This window comes from Acinonyx jubatus, chromosome D3, assembly GCF_027475565.1.
Source record: "Acinonyx jubatus isolate Ajub_Pintada_27869175 chromosome D3, VMU_Ajub_asm_v1.0, whole genome shotgun sequence".
In the NCBI taxonomy this organism is placed as follows: Eukaryota; Metazoa; Chordata; class Mammalia; order Carnivora; family Felidae; genus Acinonyx; species Acinonyx jubatus.
In genome coordinates, this window is record NC_069392.1 from 50,288,601 (window position 1) to 50,300,433 (window position 11,833).

Sequence of the window (11,833 nt, forward strand, 5' to 3'; positions counted from 1 at the left end):
TAATACAAAAAAATGTATAAAAATAAAAACTTGAAAAGGCAAAAAAAAAAAATTGGCAGAAGAAACATCTAAAACAATTTGCTTTGGGGGAAGGAAGACCAACTAGAGTGAGAAAGGTTGGGGCAAGAAAATGATATATTTCTTAAAAAATAAAAACCCATTAATGTATGATTTAACTTTATAAATAATGGGCATCATTATGTTGATAGATTACATTAATTTTAAATAAGTAATGCAATTATGCATTATTCTGAAAATTGGGAAGAGCCTAGGTAAACATTGCTAATAGGAGAGGAAATCAGCACAAATTCCATCTTTCATAATTCCATAATTTTGAGTTGAAATTTGTTTCATTTTGCTTTTAAAACTATTAATCTCAAAATTTGATTAAAACATTATAAGATCTCTTTATTTGGATTAATCATTTAAGTTCATATATATGTATACACAAACTCAGTCTCCAATTTTCCCCCAGGTCCATTTTAAATGTCTACTAATTACATCTCCTATGAAGTCAAATCAGCATACCTGACATTAAATTCAGCTTCCCAACTCCCAATTCAGATCCTATTATTATTATTATTAATTAATATTATTAATTTGTTAAAAATAATTCTGATTTGTTATTTTAATATTACATTTAATTTAATTTAAATTAGATAGCCCATATTTATAAATGAGACCCTCCATAATCATCTCCAGGAACGCCATAGTTGCTATTAATTCTGAACCAAATTTTTCAAGTCTTAATGTTGTTTATGAGTCCTTCAAACTTTCTAATAAACTCTTATTTTGCTTATGTTAAGCACCCTCTGCCTCTTTTTTTTTAATCAATGAAAGAACTTTTTATAATTGACAGAATTAATGTTCTAAGGTCCAATTTGTTTATGCTAAAGACTTTCTTTTATACCTATCTGTGAATAGTTTAACAGTAAAGACTGAAATACTTAGCATACAATGCCAAATGCTCTACCACCTGGTCTTAACCTACCTCTTAGTTCTTGTTATACTCTGGGATGCTCATGATTCCCTGAAGACACACTATCTATTAACACTTTGATGTGATGTCTTCTCTCCTATACTTACACACACACACACACACACACACACACACACACACACACACACACAGTGTTGCCAAATTTGATTCTTATTTTGGAATCAAAGTTAACTTCTCCACAATGACTTCAACAATAACAAAGTTAAGAATTTCTATTAATCCACAGTGTTTATTGGTGCCCGTTACATGCATTTTTTTATTGTGTTGTTAATAATTATTCCTACTTGGAAACTCTTTTACTCAGAACAGGGATAATGCCTATATAATCTTTCATCCCCTGCCATGGCTGGCATAATACCTTACACATAATAGACTAGATGATTTGTCCCTTGAATTGCACACTGAAATTATATAACCATATTGAATTTAGTTTCTATTTCTTTTTCTTTCCCTTTTATGCAATACACATTATTACTAATAATTAATATTATTACAAGTAGAAAAACTCCAAAATACTTATAAAATTAAGAAATGTGCAGATAGTGATTATTTTCATAGTTCTGCCAGTCAAATTCCAAGCAAAATAATTACCTCCCTTGGGTTCCCAGTAACCCAGAGGATGCAATGTATATAATAATAATATATTTTAAGTATGATTCAGAAACAACATTAAAGTATAAAAATAGCAGTTGGGTTTGCAATCTAAAATTAAAGAGTGCTATTATATAATTAGTAACATCGAATCTTTTTTTTACAAAATCAATCACAAACTGTTGAAATTATTGCTCTTAGGCCTACTGCACCAGATTTTACTGATGCACTTTTACATGTCTCTAGTACAAGTGTATTGGTTATTGTAAAGAAAAGGTGTTTCCCAGTTATATACTGTATAAAGGATTTAAGAATGTGGGATTATTGCAGAAATTTCTCATTTGCAAAGAATTCTCATAAAACTTTTCATGTGGAAGATACTGTAGAGATCATCAAACTCCAAACCCCCTACCCTTATCAGCTAAGGAACTTAAGAGAAGGAAAGTGATGATTCTAAAGTTCTCTTAGAGATGAAATTAAGATTTATATTTCTCAAAGATTAAGTTTACAAATATCTCTGATATAAATTATCTGGGTTTGGCCTAAAGAAGAGGAATGAATAATTTCGTTCTAAGAGAAGCGGAACACTCAGTACTCCAAACCAGCATTTGCAAAAGGGTAAATTCTCATCTATGTTTGGATGGAATCATAGCTGAGGAAAAGTATAGAATATACAGCAAAAGAATCTCCCCTTATAACTGATTTAACTCAGGCTTCTTTCTATACTGGGGCACATGAGAATCACTGAAACTATCCCCGAGGGAACAAAGGGCTTGGTAGAGAAAGAATTCTTCAAAAAGTGAAGGAACTGGAGCACCTGGGTAGCTCAGTCAGTTAAGGATCCGACTTCGGCTCAGGCCATGATCTCACAGTTCGCCAGTTAGAGGCCCACATAGGGCTCTGGGCTGCCAGCTCAGAGCCTGGAGGCTACTTTGGATTCTGTGTCTCCCTCTCTCTCTGCCACTCCTCCACTTGCTCGCTCGCTCTCTCTCTCTCTCTCTCTCTCTCAAAAATAAATAAATAAATATTAAAACATTTTTAACAAAAAGTGTAGGAACTATTAAAGCTGAGGAGATTTCTTTCTTCCTTTCTTTTTTTAATTTTTAAAATTTCCTTTTTTTGTAGAGTAGCAACACAATGATACAGATTTTTAAGGCAGAATACTGCTAATTTCTATATTTATCCATTAAGGCAAGATTTTTTTGTACTTCTGTGACTTGCTTATTTCATGTAGCATGATGTCCCCTAGGAGGTTTATCCATGTTGTCACATATAGTAGGATTTCCCTTTTTTTTTAGCTGAATAATATTCCAATGTATGTATGTACCACATTTTCTTTACTCACCTGCTGATGTGGGCATCTAGGGTTTTTTCTGCATCTTATTTATTATAAGTATCTTGTCTATTGTGAATAAGCCTATAATGAACATGGGAGGTATTTCTTTGAAATTCTAAATTCAAATAGTCAAACTCATCCCAGCAGAGAGTAGAATGATGGTTATCAGGAGGTAGTTGTTTAATGGGATTAAGTTTTAGTCATGCAAGATGAGTGAGTTCTAGAGATCTGCTATAAAATATAGTGCCTGTAGTTAACAATATTGCATTATACACTGAAAAATTTGTCAAGAGAGCGGATCTCAAGTGTTCTTACCACACATACACACACACAAAAGATGAGTGGCTAGAGGAAACCTTTGGAGGTGATGGATATGTTTACTACCTGGATTGTGGTGATGGTTCCCCAGGTGTATGCATATGCTCAAATGCATCAAATTGAATATATATCATATGTACAGATTTGTATAAAAAGCATTTCTTAATAAAGTTGTTTAAAAAAATAAAATACATCAATCATTAATGCTAATAAAAGAAAAATAATAAAAATGCCGCTAAGAAGAGACACTTGAAAATAAAATGTTTTGGGAAAGAAAGAGATAAAGGTTGTTAAACCTTAAAGAACATTTATATCTTTGAATTTCACATAGAGTTTACATATACCTGCCACACATTCACCTTAACATGACTTTGCTGGTCTTGATGCTATACTTTTCTAGACTGCACCTAATGTACTTTGTTTTCCACATTTAAGGAACAAAATAGATTTATTAAATACGAAAGAAACTCCATCATCCACCATTTTACAAACTTTGAGACTTCGATACCTGGTGAAACACACAAGTGAAATGTCAGAGTAATGGTCTCAAAATTCTAAAAAAGCTGATCTCTTTTTTCTACAGAAAGGCAGCCTTTTTGTACAATACTAAGATATATCACTTATTTTGATCAGAAAAAGACACTAATGATTCCATTGGAAATGTCAAACCAAGAGCTCACTGATATAAATATGAATCATGGTATACTAAACTTTTTGATTTATATGACTGAAAGTCAGTGACGTTTCTCCATATAATTAATATTTTTAAAATGCTCTAAATACCTCCAAGACATCATGAAATATCCAAAGGTGATCTATGAAAAAAAATGAGTTGTCTTGAATATATATCTCAGAAAAAAAATTCAAGCATTTAAAAAACTTTTGTTTTTCAGGTAACATTTTCTATTACGTTCTAACTTTAAATATAGCTAGTATTTTTAACTAGCTTTCTGACAATTTAGATAATAAAAGATAAATTTTAGCAGACAATGACAGAATGAGAAGCAAGAATTCAAGAGGATCAGTCAAGATGGAAAATGTGATAAAATATTCAGTTTTCTGATTATTAATTATATAAACTCCAAAAGTCTGTTATTTGGCCCTTTGGAGAATTGATTTTTAAAAAATTCTAGGAGATTTGACACCAATAAAAGAAACCTCCTTGACAAGAATGAATTGAAATCTGAAATAACACTTACTTTTTTGCAGATCTTCTGCCTACACTAGATTAATGTCTGAATGGTCATGAGCTGAAAATTGGCATTTGTTTTAAATTCTAAACAAGGCTCTTGACCATGGTGACCTAGAAGAAAATTTATACTTGTGGGGAAACAAATTAAATTGTAATAATGAGAGTAATAATACAGGGATTCAATTCTGGAAAATAAAAACAACATTGTGGGACACCCATCCTTTATAGCCAGACATTGGTGCTCAAATGCCACCTCTGCCACTTAGAGATTTCACCAGGCTGAGCTTCAGTGTCTCCCACTACAACAAGAGCCTCAATGCCTATGTCAGATGGTGGGAGACTTCAGTGAGATCAAATATGTAAAAATCCAGCCCTGGGAATAAATACTAGCTCTGGCCATTATTTTCCAGTTTGGGGGTTTGTTGGTTTGGTTTTGTTGTTTTTCACTTCCCCTACAGATTATTAATTCTTTTAAAGAAATGGGGAAAAAAACATGGCACAGAGAAGTATAGAATATAAAATAAATATAAATGTAAGCTATTTTGCTAACTGTCTTATAACCACAACAAATTAGTACAGAGAATGTCCTGTACAAAACCACATAATAAAGGTTCAGAGATTGAGATGCTCCCTGAGGCAGTCCTGGAGATTTCAGTTTCTGGTATTTGGAAGTTAGGCTGCAGTCATTTTCTAGATTGATCACTAAGTGTGTGGCACAATTCGTGCTTTTAACCAGATTTGAACAGAAGAATGACCACTTGGCCCAGGAAAAAGTGGAGTAAGTATTTGGTTTCCTGTAGCAATCTGGCAAAAGTTGTCATATGTTATAATATATACCCAGTACATTAGAAATAAATGCAACTTTGTTTAATTTCTTTACTAACCCCTCCTAAACCTGGTATACAACCTTAATGCAGGCAATGAAAACTGAATTATTACTTCCATTTTACTATAGACACATACATGTGACATTTTATTATTATGACATTCTCTAATCGCTTACGATTGTGGAAGAAGAAAGACTGACAAGTAAAAGATGTGTTATAAAGCATTTCATTAATTTTTGTGTTGCTATGAAACATCCTAACTCTATGTTCCCTATTTTTAAGGGTTAACATTAATTTAAAAGTGAATTGTTTTTCCCAGAAAATGACAAAAAATTTTGTTTCAATTGGACTGTTTATTGAAATTATAAATAATAATCTGTTGGAGAAGTCAGTATTTAAAAAGATAATAATAATATCCCAAAGATACATATACCCTCCTGAAACCTATGAACGTGTTACTTCATAAAGGGAATTTCTTTACACATGGGATTAAATTAAGGATCTTGGCAATGAGAAAGAATAAAATCATGCCATTTGCAGCAACATGGATGGAACTGGAGGGTATAATGCTAAATGAAATAAGTCAGTCAAAGAAAGACTGATATCATATGTTTTCACTCATATGTGGATCTTAAGAGACTTAACAGAAGACCATAGGGAAGGGTGAAAAAATAGTTACAAACAGAGGAAGGGAGACAAACTATAAGAGACTCTTAAATACAGAGAACAAACAGGCTTGATGCAGGGTTGGGGAGAGGGGAAAGTGGGTGATGGGCATTGAAGAGGGCACTTATTGGGATTAGCACTGGGTGTTGTATATAAGCCAATTTGACAATAAATTATATTAAAAATAATTAAGGATCTCGATGTGGGGAGATTATCCTGGATTATCCAAGTGGATTTAAATATAATGACATGTACCTTTATAAGCTAGGGGAGATCTAACTACAAAAGAAAAGGTGATATGAAGATACAGAGATTGTAATGACGTGGCAATGAGCCAAGAAATGCCAGTAGTCTCTGGAAGCTGGAGAGGCAAGGATTCTCCCCTGAGCGTCTGGAGGACTAAACCCTTGTAATAATCTGATTTGAGCCCCATGACCCTGATTTCAGATTTGTGGCCTCTGAAACTTTTAGGATAAATTTGTATTGTTTCATGCCACCCAAGTTTGTGGTAATTTGTTTGTAGCCTAGTATGATATTTTAAATATGAAGTACACCCTCAAAAGTTGATGATTTTTGCTGTCAAGCAGAACAATTTAAAAAAAAACATATAATATGCAAAAATGTTAAGTATTTGAGAAGTTTGTTTTCAAGGTGGCAATCTCTCCCCATAGACATGAATTAATGAAAAAAATATTTTATAATAGAAAACAAGAAGCATGTCCTGAAATTATCAATAAGAGTTCATTCTTTCTTCTGGAAAATGTAACCTTGAAACGTCCAAGAACAGTTTGGCACTACTTTTGTGAACTAAAGTGTCTTCCCCCAAATTTTAAGAACTAAATCTACTTATGTCCTTCTGCAAGTACATCTGTTAGCTTTTATTTATTTATTTATTCATGTTTTATGGTTTTTTTATGTTTTTATTTTTTTTATTAATTTATTTTTGAGAAACAGAGTGAGACAAAGAGTGAGAGGGGGAGGGGCAGACAGAGACGGAGACACAGAATCTGAAGCAGGCTCCAGGCTCTGAGCAAGTGGTCAGCACAGAGCCTGATGCGGGGCTCGAACCCACAAACTGTGAGATCATGACCCGAGACGAATTCGGACGCTGAACTGACTGAGCCACCCAGGTGCCCCTATGTTTTATTTTTATTTTTGAGAGAGATAGACAGACAGAGACAGCACATGAGTGGAAGAGGGGCAGAGAGAGGGAGGCACAGAATCTGAAGCAGGCTCCAGGCTCCCAGCTGTCAGCACAGAACCCAAAGTGGGACTCGAACCCACAAACCATGAGATCATGACCCGAGCTGAAGTTGGACGCTTAACCAACTGAGCCCCCTAGGCGCTGGAAATAGGCTTAGCTCTCTCTGGTCATTCAGAAGATATTTTATAATTGTCATCCTACATGTTTTTTGTTTGTTTGTTTGTATATATACATTAAATCAATGAGTGTGTGTCTAGTGTTTATGTGTGTCTGAGTTTTTATGTGTGCTTTTTAATTTTTGAAGTAAATTTTTTTATAAACATATACATAAATTGTTCTATACTTTTATAATTTGAATTTTCAGTCGACATTTTTATACTTTATCATATAAATTACAACTATCTTATTGAGTATCAGAATATAATGGCATTCCTTTCAGAGGCTACTCTTTAACTTATTTATAATTATTTAATAATATAGAATTTTTCTCCCCAGTAAATTTTCTGCTGTTTTTGTTTTACTTTAAAGCAATTTATTTGAGTACGTACAACTTTGGAATCCTAATGGTCTCATATTAATGACTCTTTCCTTCCAACTATTAATATCATGTATGTCAATACACAAAATATCTGCAATTTTCAGCTATTTTTTTCTCAGTGACATCTGGGTTTCTCATGAATGTAAAAAAAAAGAGGTGATTATAATTGCGATAGTTTTTTATTTGTCCTCTATTTTACAACTTAGACAATGATTATTTCTCTACTGAACACTGGAAAAAATAAGTCAAACATTAAATTAGTGATGATTTAAATTTAAATTTTAGTATCCTATAGAAATCATAACTATTTTCAAAGGACACTATTTCTTGAATCACATTTTAGTATATATTTTATTTTTTCCTACTGAGATTCTTTGAGGCTTTTGAATAAAAGGGATTAAAAAATATATGATTTAAGGATTTATCTTCATTGTAGTTGATAATGACCCAAATAACATTCTGATTATCTATGATGCTGATTCTCATTTCCTGAAAAAAACTCCTAATTTTTTTTTAAAAACCTTTACTACAACAACATAAGAAAGTGTGAATCCTTTCACATAGATTCTTCATATATTCATTAATTCAGTTAGAAAGATGTGGCAGTGATGAGGTGTGAAAAGAACAGTGAATATGGAATGATAGTAAAATATGTTGCAAACTACACTATGCTATATGTTGGCTTTGCAAGTTAGGAAAACTATGTAAGGTCAATGTCCTTACATTTAAAATGTGACTAAAAATACTCTGATTAAAAGTAATTATTGAAAAACTTAATGAAATAACTGTAAAATCCTCAAGCACAGTATTTGAGATATAGTGAGCCTCAATTGAATATTCCCTTGCCTTAGTCATTGTAGAAGCTTTTGGCTCCTTTAAGTCCAGTAAATGCTTATTACATTTTATTGCTTTGAATATCCCAGTATAGTTCCCTGGTGAGTTATGCTAAAATTCATGAAGGACTCATATTGCTTAGGATACAGCCTATGCAGCCTCCTTCTACTTCTCTGTGCCTTCGACCTTAGACACACTACAGAAACATATAAAGGAGAACAAGGAGAAGGGTTGCCTCTTAGCCACATTTTTGAAAATATTTCCTCTTTGTCATCTCTAAGATAACATTATCATGACAATGTCTAATATTTTGACATGACAGGTGTTAAAACTCTGATGAGAAACATAGGAGAAAAGGCAGTGAGGAATGAATAACTGATCCCATGTTAAAAACTGAATCATGGCGAGATGGTGGGCAAAGAAGGCTTCCTGTTTATGTATGTGCCTCCATTAACTGATAGCTGACTCAACCTCCACACCATCCAATGTACATGGAAATTACTGAATTTTCATAATTACTTAACTATCCACTTGCTATAAAATTAGCAATTCATTGTTCATTCATCCTTTAGAGTTAATAAATAATTCTTTAATATCCTAAAATTTACATACCTTTTTTTCTGTAAAGATAAATAAATAAAGATAAAAATATTGTCACCGGTCTAAAATAGATAATTTTGGTGGTGCCTGGGTGGCTCAGTCGGTTAAGTGTACGACTCCTGATTTCAGCTCAGGTCATGATCTTACAGTTTTGAGAGTTTGAGCCTCACATCGGGCTCTGCACTGACAGTGCGGAGCCCAGTTGGGATTCTCTCCTACCATTTCTCTCTGCCCCTCCCCTGCTCTCACATGCTTGCTCGCTCTCAAAATAAATGAATGAACTTTTAAAATAATAAATAAATAGGGGCGCCTGCGTGGCTTGGTGGGTTGAGTAGACTGAATCTGCGGCTCAGGTTGTGATCTCATGGTTCCTGAGTTTGAGCCCCATGTTGACAGCTCAGAGACTGCAGCGTGCTTCAGATTCTGTCTCCCTCTCTCTCTGCCCCTCCCCCACTTGTACTCTGTCTCTCTGTGTCTCAAAAATAAATAAATGTTATAAAATAATAAATAAAATAAAATAAAATTGATAATTCTGTGCTAAAATTGAGAAACTACCTAGAAAATCTGAAATGGAGAGTTCCTAGAAGGTAAAGCATGTATCATTTCTTTTGTTTCCTTGGAGTTTCTCAGATTTCCATAATTAATATTGGTAGAATAAATGAAACAATATTATAATGCAATATTTTACTCATTTTGCACTGTTAGGTAAATAGATTTTATTCAGGAAAATCATTTTTGGGAACGTGAGTGCAATTTAAAATGTGTTTATCAAAAAATATTCCAGTGAAGTGGGAAATCAATAATACTCTAAGAATTCAAATTCCATGAAAATTATGTTATACCTCAGTCATGTTTACTTCTTTAATAATTGATTTTTTAGGAGAGTTTGGTCTTTTTTCCATGAGATATGCTTGTTGTCTTTAAATGATTCTTCATTCAATAATTGTCGATGTCAAAAATCCAAAATATTGCATTCACACTAAAACTGGGCTTAGTAACATATCATTCTAGATTTGCGTATTTACTTATTCATAATAAACAACAATATCCTCATTTTTTTTAAGTTTATTTATTTACTTTGAGACAAAGTGTGTGCAAAAATGAGCGGGGTGGGGTATAGAGAGAGGGAGAGAGAGAATCTCAAGTGGGTTCTGCACTGTCAGGGCAGAGTCCGATACAGGGCTCAAACTCATGGACTGTGAGATCACGACCTGAGCCAAAATCAAGAGTCAGATGCTTAACCCACTGAGCCACCCAGGAGCCCTCCCAAATTCCTAATGTTTAATAAAGTAACTATTATACTGTATACTTACAATTGTTTTTTATGAAACTAAAAATAAACTCTAGTGATATGAGTATAGGCTCAGACAGATTTTGTGTCAGTCCCAGCAAATAACGAATGTCACACAAAGGCCCCTGCATCTATAATAAACAGGCCTATGTTTAGGAGAGCTCATTGTCAACGATACATTATTAACTTTCTCTCATTTTAATTTAAGATGCCCAAATTAAGTTCCAGACATACAAATTACTTAAAATATCCATTTTTAAAAGAGAAAAATTAGATTTTAATGTGAATGATATCATTCACATGTCTTACATGATATATATGTCTTTGCCATGTGACTTTCAGGCTTAATAGAAAACTTACTTTCAAATTACTGAGTACCACTTAATTGTTGTGGGACTTTTCTCAATCTCATTTCTGAGCATTAATTTATAAAACTGGCATTTTAATGTCTGTCATACCTATCTTATTGAAATTGTTTCTATTCAAATAAGGTGTTATATGAGATAATACTACTATATCTGAAAATTTCAATTGTTATACCAATCATACGTGTAGTGATATCAGTAGCAATAATTATGCATACTTCAATTTTCATCAAGTATACTAAATAAATATATTTTCATTTTTAATGAATATATTACAAATGAATATAAATCTATGTCTATGACATAGTCATAATAGCTAGAGATTGGAGTCATTATATAGATACAACTGCGTCACCCTAGTCTTAAATACCTCTTCTGGTATTCAATTTTATCAGTAATGAAATGAGAATAACACCTGTTAGGGAGTCGTACTATGATTACAAAACAGAATATAATATAAAATACTTGGCTCATAGTAAAGACTCAAAGCATTTCACTAAAATATAGAAATTTGTAGTGTAGGTAATTCATATAGGTCTGTAATATTGAGGAAAATATGACCATTTGTTGTGAAACAAGCACTACCCTCCCCCCACACTCAGGGAAGAATTGTCAGGAGAATAACAAAATCCATATGAAAATGTTTTTAAAATTACGAAGTTAAGTTTCAAAATAATTTTTTTCACTGCTGTTATGCTCATTTTAGAAATGAAGAAAATGTTTTATAACAATGATTTATTATAATTTACTTCAGCAGTTATGCCCAGAATCTCCTGTTATTACAAGTGTATATCTCTACATATCATAATTCTTAAGCATAACTTTATTTGCAATGTTATGACGTATGAGTTAATTTATTAACTTGTAGATGCAGGGAGGTAATGACCTACAGTTCATAGAGTCAGTAATATTTACTGAGCAGAATTGGGAGGTACATTAAAATTATAGCATACTCTAAATTCAGGCCCTTTGTAATTATTCTCCCCTTTGCCTTGATCAGTCTTCCTTGAAATATCAACTTGTTCACTCTCATAACACCAAACTCTTCTCAAATGTCACCTTATTTGAGGT